Below are 11,086 nucleotides of genomic sequence, written 5' to 3'. Positions count from 1 at the left end.
TAAGCTACAGGGAGATATCAATGGACTGGTCAGGTAGGCAAAGCAGTGGCAAATGGAATTCAACCTGGAAAAGTGTGAGATAATACACTTGGGGAGGGCTAACAAAGCAAGGGATTACACTATGAATGGTAGGACCTTGAAAAGTACTGAAGATCAGAAGGACCTTGGTGTGCATATCCACAGATCGGTGAAGGTAGCAGATAAGGTGGTTAAGAAGGCATGTGGGATACTGGCCTTCATTAGCCAAGGCACAGAATACAAGAGCAGTGAGGTTATGCTGGAACTGTATAAACCGCTGGTTAGGCCACAACTGGAGTACTGCTTACAGTTCTGGTCACCACATTATAGGAAGGATGTGATTGCACTGGAGACGGTGCAGAGGAGATTCACCAGGATGTTGTCTGGGCTGGAGGGTCTGAGCTATGAGGAAAGATTGGATAGGCTGGGGTTGTTTTCCTTCGAGCAGCGAAGGTTGAGAGGGGACCTGATAGAGGTGCATAAGATTATGAGGGGCATAGACAGGGTGGATAGGAAAAGCACTTTTTTCCATTACTAGAGGGATCAATAACCAGGGGCATAGATTTAAGGTAAGAGGTAGAAGGCTAAGCGGGGAGTTGAGGGGAAATCTTTTCACCCAGAGGGTGGTGGGAGTTTGTAACTCACTGCCTGAAAGGGTGTTAGAGTCAGAAACTCTCATAACACTTAAGAAGTATTTAGCTGTTCAATTGCATTGCCATAGCCTCCAGGGCTATGGGCCAAGTGCTGGAAAATGGGATTAGTCTAGTCAGATCTTTGTTGACCAATGTGGTCATGATGAGCTGAATGGCCTCCTTCTGTGCTGCAAGCGTCTATGAGTCTGTGAGTTTCTGAGTTGAAAAGCCTAGTGATCTCGATTACAGACTTCTGCAAGTAAAACATGAAAGCTGAAATTCAGGAAATTTTTTGCCATCCTGTCGATTGAGACTGCTATTCCTCCTCTGGCTGTTTCTGATTGTGTCAGAACAATGGCAGATTCTTGGGCCCCCACCAGCACCCACCTCTCCCCCCCGCCCCCCCACCCCTCTCCCACAACACCCATTTCCAGCCCCTTTCACAAGGGAGGACTTCTGAGGAGCAGGTATGGAAATCCCAAAGGCATAGCCTTGTATGTCACTTTCATGGAGGAAGAGAGCAGATTAGAGCAAAGGAGGTGAGGCCCCATTTAGGGTGGTTTCCCCCTGGAAATGTCACCATCCTACCCCATAGAAGACAGGCCATATGTGGTAAATGTAAATGACAGTCAGGAAAGATATATAACAAGCAGCTGATCTGTCAGCACGTGTACTTGATCTAATCATTAAACATAGACATCAAGGAAGTTCTGCAAATGACAGGGAACATTGCAGCGGATAGAGAAACACTGTGTTTTCTGCAGCACAGCTTCTCATATTTAATGGTAGGATTATTCCCTGAACGTCAGATCTGTGTTTTGACTACACTGCAGATATTCAGCAGTTTGTCGGAAAGTAATGGTTTCAAAAGAAGATTGTTGCAGTGCTCAGTGTCCTTCCCCTTCATGTGGTCACTGCTGACTGCACACCATTCCTCGAAGCGGCATTTGCACTAAGATTAGATAGCTTGTCCTTTATCCATTTTTTTTAGCTGCTTTCAAATTGATGCCACTTTAATTATCATCCCCAATGATCTGCACCCCTGAGTTATCTCCTGGTTCTAAATCCGGTTTCCTTAGCCCAGTGACTGTCTTTGTGTCAAAATCCTGGAACTCCCTCCCACTGCAGCAGTTCAAGAAGGCAGCTCACCACCACCTGCTCAAGGGCAATTGGGGATGGGCAAAAAATGCTGGCCTTGCCAGAGATGCCCACTTCCCATGAATGAATAAGAAAAATACTCTGGCGCTTACAAGCTTCAGCGGGGTCAAATTAACTTTCAGCGATATCCCAGAAGGACATGCAAAGGGGATTTCCATCCATTAATTCTTGGGTGTTTTTTTTTGCACTATTGCCAAAAATTAAAATGTCTTTTTTTGTGGGGCAACCAGTCTGCCACCTGGACAGGGTGAGCTGGATCTCATCATGGAACCTATTATAAAGTCCATTTTCCTGTCTCTGCTGAAGGAAATAAGATCTTGCATTTCTATAGCACCTTTCACAGCCTCAAGGCATCCCAAAGGGAGACAACAGTATAGTGATAATGTTACAACCCCAGGTGACCAGAGTCCCAGCATAATGCCCTGGAGCTGAGTTCAAATCCCACCCATGGCAGCTGGAGTAATTTAAATTCAATTAATTAATACATCTAGAATAAAGTGCAAATCTCATTAATAATGATCATGAAACCATCAGATTGTCATAAAAACCCATCTGGTTCACTAATATCTGAACATAAGAAATAGGAGCAGGAGTAGTCCCTTGAGCCAACTCCATCTTTCTATGAGATTGTGGCTGATCTGACTCTGGCCCTAACTCCTCTTTCCAGCCTGCCTTTCATAACCCTTGACTCCTTTTTTGACCAAAACTCTTGTCTAACTCAACCAATGACACAACCTCCGCTGCTCTCTGGGGAAGAGAATTCCAAAGACTAACGATCTTCTGAGAGGAGAAATTCTTTCTCATCTCTGTCTGAAATGGGAGATTTCTTATTTTTAAACTGTGCCCCCTAGATCTAGATATCCCCATGAGGGGAAACATCCTCTCAGTATCTAACCTGTCAAGCTCCTTCAGAATCTTATACGTTTCAATAAGATCATCCCTCATTCTTCTAAACTCCAATAAATATGGGCTAAACTTGCTCAACATTGCCTTCGGGGAAGGAAATCTTAACCTTCACTGGTCTGGCCTATGTCTAGACCCACAGCAATGTGGTTGACCCTTAACTGCCTCCTGAAATGCCCTAGCAAATCATTCAGTTATAACTGGCTCTCAAGAACCTTTTGATGGGCAACAAATGATGGGCTTGCCAGTGAAGCTCACAACCCAAATAAAAAAAGCACTTTGCAGCCAATGAAATACTTTTGAACTGTAGTCATTGTTGTAAGGTGAGAAATGCAGCAGCCAATTTACACACAGCAAACTCCCACAAACAGCAACCTGATAATGACAAAATAATCTGTTTTTAGTGCTGTTGTCTGCAAGGTAGAGATTGATCAGGTCACTGGAGACAACTCCCAGCCTCTTCTTTGAAATGGTGCCAGGGATCTTTTACACCCACCTGAGACAGTAGATGGGACTTTGGTTTAAAATCCCACCGAATGTCAAGACCTTCAACAGTGCAGCATTCCCTCAGCACTGCATTGGAATATCAGTCGAGATTATGCACTCAAGACCATGGAGTGGGTTTTGAAACCACAACATTCTGACAATGAGAGGACAGTGCTACTGACTGACACCTTCGAGTCAGATTTTGGGTTTTGGGTCAGGACCCCGAGACCGGAACCAGCCGGCTGCAATTTTCCCCGAATTTGCCAATTAGTAGCCAGGGGGCAGGCTCGCTGTCCAATTAAGGATGGCCGGCGACTCTCAAAGCAGGAGGGCCAATAGGATGCAGTCCAGTTAGGAAGGAGCAGCAGCCTGCTGATCAGGTTGGGGGGGGGGAGGGGTACCTTGGGTTTTGAGGTAGCCTCTCAGCAACTGGTAAAGGTTTTAAATTAAAAGGCGGCCGGGGTTGCTGATCCACCGACGTGGAGGGATAATGTCTCGTCAGGGCCTCTTCTGGCCTCAGCTGAGGTCAGGAGGTTGTGGAGCAAATGACCTTATTAGGCCATTAATCGGCCTCAACTGGTCCCCGCCGCATTCAGCTTGGCACTCTGCCCCAAATCTCACCTCCAGGAAGATAGCCTGGGTCAGGATGATCCTCGAAAACCAACGTCCTGGTCGGTGGCACCTTTCTCCACCGTCTCTCCCATATGTTCGAAAATTCAGTTTCTCGCCCCCTGCCCCTGATAATTATTTTGATTCTTCTTTTATAAAATGTTGATAATGTGACACAGATATCCAAAAAGACCAGCAGGCCCACCTCATCCAGTGTAACCTTGTATTCTAATCAAAACCCTTGGCTTAGTGTAAATGTGTGTTAAATGCCGGCCAGTCGCAACATCAGGTTCTACTGGGGGGTCACAGAACGGGTTCACTAGCTTCATATATTGATACAGCAACAGCCTGAATTTATATAGCCCCTTTAAAGCAGTAAAACATGCCAAGGCACTTTACATAACATTAACAATTAAAATTTGACACTGAGCCAAAAACGGAGATATCAAGTCAGATGACCAAAAGCTTGTTCAAAGAGATAGACTTTAAGGAATGTCTTAGGGGTGGAGAGAGGTGGAGAGGTCACCAATAGTGAAGCAATTAAAATCAGGGAAACACAAAATTGGAGGAGTGCAGACATCTCAAAGGCTTATAGAGCTGGGAGATGTTATAGAGATAGGGAGACTGCATATAAATGCACACTACTTCAGCCAATTTCAAACCTTATCTGACTACCTCACTTCACACACCCACTACACTTGCCACGATTTTACAGCTAATCTTATCTTCCCAAATCCCACTTTTACTCCACCGCTTTGCATGAATAAAAACCTCCCCAAGTGTACGATGGAAGTCCCACTGTCATTGCTTCTTTTTCACCAGAGCTGACCCTCTCATCTACTTACAGCTGCTCAGTGACACCTAACACTTACTGGTCCGACAGACTGCTTTCACCTCTCAGCCTGTCACGATGTTTGAAGTATTAATTGTCTCTATGATTAATGTAGTCACATACTTTTTAAACAACTCTTTGTGAGCAGGGAGCACGGCCTTTATCTCCTCAATATCCCACCAATATGTGAAAAGGTATCGCAATATTTTAGGTCCGCCAAGCTTCTGTGATTTATGTAAGAAAACTTTAGGGTGTATTTACTGAGTGACTATCACCTCTGTCCCCACACATCTACAAAAATCCCAGTCTCCTGGTGCCTCCAGTTGTATAATTTCTATCTCTCAAGGCAATGCAGAAATGATACTAGTTTCTATGAGCAGATCAGGTTTTATTCACAATGCTTTAAAATATCTCTGCAGTCACAAAGGCCAGAAATTTCCAGCCTCACCCCACACCCCACCCCACCTGCGGCAGCACCCCCCACCTCCCCCCCCCCCCACCACCAAGGCAAGGCCAGCAAGCCAATGAAATCTCCGTTCACATCAGTGGGACAGAAAGATCCTGCCAACACGAGGGGCTGGAAAATTCCGGCCAAAGTGTCTGCACTCAAGGTGACAACTTGAGCTTCTAAATCTTTCTGTGGTGACTGTTTACTTTTCTCTGGGTCAACACCCAGGCTTAACCAATCAAGCACAACGACCACAGGTCAGCTACCAGACTCACATTGTCAAACACAGAGCAAATGAACACTACACCTCCCATTTTAACATGTGATTCTTGCCTGCAAATTCCTCTAAAGCTTCGCGCTTCCCCATATCTGAAATTTTCCTTACCTTTACAGCATCCTCCTTGTTCCTCTGTTCCCAGCTCCTCACATTCCCATTTTCATCAAGCCATAGAATTATTCAGCACACAATCAGGCCCTTTGGCCCATTGTGTCCAAGCCAGCCATTAAGCACCTATCCTAATCCCATTTTCCAGCACTTGGCCCATAGCCCTGTATGCTATGGTGTTTCAAGTGCTCAGCTAAATACTTCTTAAATGTTGTGAGGGTCCGTGCCTCTACCTCTTTTTCTTTGTCCCACCATTTTTGTGGCTGTATCCCAAACCATAAGACCTAGAATTCCCTCCCTAAACCTCCCTGTGCCCCTTTCTCTCTCTCTCTTTCTCTCTCTCTCTCCCCCTCCTCCTTTAAGATCATCTATAAAACCGATCTGTCTGACGAAGCCTTTGGTCACGTATCCCAACATCTCCTTGGCTTGGTATCGAGTTTAGTTTGTTAACTCATTTATGGAGTACCTTGCGATGTTTTACTATGTTAAAAGCTGCTCTAAAAATGCAAATTGCTGCTGTTGCCACTTTCATGTTGAAGTAAATAATTAAGGGGGAGTGGAAAACTGTCAGTATAACTACCCACCATAATGATTTTGTGTCCCAATGTGACATTCAAGCTTGTTAAAGCCAGTTCTGTCGAAGGGTCATGAGGACTCGAAACGTCAACTCTTTTCTTCTCCACCGATGCTGCCAGACTTGCTGAGTTTTTCCAGGTAATTCTGTTTTTGTTTTGTTAAAGCCAAGCAGTTCTGGAAAGGGCAGTCTTCTGAGCTGAGTTTGATCAGCCATCATTTCATTGACTGCTGGAACAGACTCGAGCGGCAGAATGGCCTGCTCCTTTTCCTGAAGCTCCTATTGTTTCCAAGAAAGATCCACCTTTCAGGTGAGATGTTAAACTGAGGCTTTGTCTGCCAGGACACGAACAACACTATGGCACCATTTGGAGAAAGAGCAGCTAGCTTTGCGTGTTTTCTGACTGACATCACTGAAACAGATTATTCAGTCATTATCATACTGTTTGTGAAGAGAGTCAAGATGGTGCTGGTAAAGAATCAAATATGGACAACAGGACCCAAACATGGCACCCAAGAACCTACTACCTTCTTTACAGTGTTGGATGTTGGGCCTCCAAGTTTCCCACCATAGAAAGGCAGGACACTTAATTAACATGTTAATATAGGATTATCATAGGATCCTACAGGCACAGCTTCCCCACCCCCACACCTGAGCACATAGGAACGTAGGAGCAGGAATAGGCCATTCAGCCCATCGAGCCTGCTCCGCCTTTCAATACAATCATGGCTGATCATCCACTTCAATGCCTTTTTCCCCACACTATCCTCATATCCCTCTATGTCAGTGGTATTTAGAAATCTGTCAATCTCCACTTTAAACATACTCAATGACAGAGCTTCCACAGCTCTTTGGGGTAGCAAATTAATAGGATTCACAACCCTCTGAGTAAAAAAAAATTCTCCTCATCTCGGTTTCCCCCTTGTTTTAAAATTGTGTCCCCTGGTTCTAGACTCCACAACCAGGGGAAACATCTTATCTGATCGACCCTGTCTATTCCTTTAAGCATTTTGTAGGTTTTAATGAGATCACCGCTCATTCTTCGAAGCTCTGGAGAATACAGGCCCAGTTTCCCCAATCTCTCTTCTCAGTTCACTCCTGTCATCCCAGGACCAAGTCTGGTGAACCATCGTTGCACTCACTCTATTGGCAATAATATCCCTCCTAAGGTAAGAGAACCAAAATTGCACATAATACTCCTGGTCTGATTTAACCAAGTTTCTATACAATTGAAGAAAGACTTCACTATTCCTGTAATCAAATTCTCTTTTGATAAAGGCTAAGACACCATTAGCCTTCCTAATTACCTGCTGCGCCTGCATGTTAGCCTTCAATGACTTATTGACGAGGACACCCAGGTGCCTTTGTACATCTACACTTTCTAATCTCTCGCCATTTAAGAAATATTCTGCACATCTGTTCCTCCTACCAACGTGGATAACCTCACCAGCCCCTTGCTGTTTCTTAGCTCCACCCAAAATGATTCCACATTTTGTTCTTCTGAACTGAGATTTCCTCCTTACTGATCCCGCCCCTTATTATCAGCGCAACACTATTTGCTTTTCCTTTTTGCCTGTCCTTCCTAAATGTCGAATATCCTTGAATATTCAGTTCCCAGTCTTGGTCACCCTGTAGCCACATTTCCATAATGGCAATTAGCCCAAATCCATTTAGCTCTATTTGTGTCTTTAAATCTTCTACCTTGTCGCTTCCCGTGAGGATATTAGTCCCAGTCCTGTTAAGGTATAACCCATTCATCTTTTACAAGTCCCACTTGCCCACAACAGGTCCCAATGCCTCAGAAATCAGATGCCCTCCCTCCTATGCCAATTCTCCAGTCACGTGTTCAATCAACCAATCCTCCTATTCCTGAGCTTACTAGCATGTGGCACTGAGAGTAATCCTCTGATTACTGCTCATGAGGCCCTGCTTTTTAATTTCCTTCCTAACTCCCTAGTATCTGCTTTGAGGACCTCATCCCTCTTCCTTTGATCCCAATATGGACCACGACCTTTGGCTGTTCACCCTCCCCCAGAAGGATGCCCTGCAGCAGAACCATGACATCCTTGACCCTGGCACCGGGAAGGCAGGGCACCAATTTGGGATCACATTGACTCCCATATTTATTGCTCTTCCGCTCTTCTTCCTCCACTCCTGTGGCTCTGGCTGCACCTCCCTGATGAGCAATTGGCCTCACCAGTATCCAAAATGGAAAACCGATTAGCAAGCAAGTTAGACTCAGGGGTACTCCTGCACTACCTGTCTCGATCCCTTAGACTACCTGGTGGTCATCCATTCCCTCTCTGCCTGCAGGCTTCTACCCTGCGATGTGACCACACCCCTAAACGTGCTACCCGCGTAGTTCTCAGCCTCATGGATGTAAAACAGTGACTCCAGCCACCGCTTGAGTCCTGAAACCCAGAGATGAAGCTTCTGCAGCTGGTGACACTTCCTGCAGATATGTTAATCTGGAATACAGGCTGCGTCCATAACTTCCCACATACCACAGGATGTACATTCCACTTGGCTGAGCTGGCCATGCCATATGGTAACTTTAAAAGCTATTTATTACAATTAGAATAAGTGGAGTAACTTATCAATTATCCACCAATCAGCTTCTTCCCATGTACCAATGTAAGAGCCACCTACAACTCGCAGTGCAGACCAAAACGGTGCATGGTCTCTCTTCATCTTCATCCTGACCACAGCCTCTTCCTACCCTCTCAATTGCAGGCTTTCTCACCCCTCCCACTCACTGACTCCTTCCTCTCAATCGTGGCTTCTCCTGTCAATCTCCAAATTCTCACCCCCCCCCCCCACCCCCCACCAACTCACAATTGCAGTCTTTCTCCCCCATCCTGTTCACTGGGCCCTCTCCCAATCAGGGCCTCTCTTTCCCACCTCTCAATCACATTATTTTTCACCACTGCCTCACAATCAATGATCTCTCTCATGACCGAATCTCAGTCTCTCATCCTGTCCCACTCACACTCTCCCACCTCCGTCCAATGATGGAGCAAAGGAAGTTAGAGATGGACTAAGGGAAGTTTTCCAAGCTGAAAACTAACAAGGGATGATGCTCATGTGGAGATTAAACTGCTACCTTCTATCTGTTTCCATGTATTTATTCTCTGGGGTGGTTGGACAACACAAATGAAATAGTATTTAAAGATATTTCCCAGCATTTTCTTTTCACTGTTATATCCTGTTCAAAGACTGATCATGAAGTCTTCTCCAAAGCAGCAATGGTTGTCATCGGCCTGAAAGGTTAACTCTGTTTCTGTTGACAGATGTTGCCTGATCTGCTAATTATTTCCAGCATTTTCTGTTTTTGCTTCAGATTTTCAGCATCTGCAGTATTTTGCTTTTGTAGCAATGGATGGGAGTGATTTTCTTTTCCCAGTCTGATTATAAATGATCTCCTGTCTCAGTTCAAAAACTCACATTGATTTATTTGTATGAGATTTGGTCCCAGTTCTCTCAGATGTAACACATTTATTGAAGATTTTTTTTTTTGGTTTTAATATTGGTGTTTGAGAAATGATCTTCTTCGCTAACTGTATCAGGTATCTCTGCTTGTCGCATTTAGGTGTTAACATTTTAATTCATGTTGCAGTGAGCAAATGTATCAAACAGTGTGCCATGGTGCCATTTATACAATAAGATTCATTCTGTGCGGATAAAGAGGTAATGCATAGAAGGCACTGTGTCTGTACCCGCTCTTTGTTAAAGTAATCCAAAGTTGGCTGCACTATCTCCCCACAACCCTATACTGGAGGACATCCCACACTCCCTTTACCCCAGCATTGGTGGTTGTGCCTTTAGCCTGCTAGACCCTGAGCTCTGCATATTCCCCCCCCCACCCCCCTACCCACACCCCACCCCCCCCTCCCCCGCAGCCCGAGCCTTTCCAAACCTCTACCTTTCTCTCCCATTCTAATATGAACTTTTTAAAACCTAACTCTTTGATCAAGCTTTTAGTCACCTGCCCTAATGTCTCCTTATGTGGCTTTGTGTCAAATTTTGTTTGTGCAGAGCACCTCGGGACTTTTTACCACATTAGAGAAACCACATACTTATACTATGGGATGGTAGTTGGCTCGCTGGCCAACGTGTGGTTCAGAATAATGCCAACAGCGTGGGTCTCTGATCCCTGTTTAGGTAGACTTGGGATCTGCCCCCTTGCCTTGCCGTGGAGAGTGGTTGGAGATGACAGACCACCACTGACCAAAACTACAAAGCAAACTGCTCAGGATGAAGCATGCATCGGCAGACGATGACCCTTCAAGCCAAGCAGAATGAAGGAACGCTATAATATACAGTATTCTGTAAATGTCACCATTTTGAAAAAGTTCAGATGAGCAGGAACTTTGGTGTCCATGTACACAGGCCCTTAAAGCTGACAGGACAAGATGAAAAGGCAGCTAAAAAAGCATATGGGTTACTTGGGTTTATAAGTAAAGCGTAAAACTGTTTATACATAGTAGCAAATACTTCTTCAGAGCTTTACAAAGCGCTGGTTAGGCCTCAGCTGGAGTAAAATATTGCAGACAATCCTGGACCCCACACTTTAGAAAAGGTGCAAACGCTTTAGAAAGAGGAGGTTTATCAGGATGTTACCACGGATGAAGAGCTTCAGCTATGAGGGGAGTTCAGAAAAGTTCGGACTTTTCTCTCTCGGAACAGAAAAGATTAAGAGGGGCCCTGGAGATTTACAAGGTGGGGGACGAGAGGTTTTGATAGAGCGCACAGCAAAAGCTGTTCCCTCTGGCAAGTGGATCAATAGTCCGAGGTCATAGATTTAAAGTCATTGGCAAAACATCGAGAGGGGAGATGAGTGGAATTGTTTTTTTCTCTTAGAATTGTTGGGGTCAGGAGTGCTCTACCTGAAAGGTGGACATTACTAAAGGGAGTTGGACAGATGCTTGAGGATGAGGAACTTACAGGGTTCTGGACAAAAGGTGGTGGTGTGAGACCAAAGTATGATTGCTTTTTCAAAGAGGCACAGGCACAATGGGCCAAAAAACCTCCTTCTATGCCG

The sequence above is a fragment of the Carcharodon carcharias genome, chromosome 2, assembly GCF_017639515.1.
Source record: "Carcharodon carcharias isolate sCarCar2 chromosome 2, sCarCar2.pri, whole genome shotgun sequence".
Classification (NCBI taxonomy): Eukaryota; Metazoa; Chordata; class Chondrichthyes; order Lamniformes; family Lamnidae; genus Carcharodon; species Carcharodon carcharias.
This window is presented reverse-complemented; position numbering follows the sequence as displayed.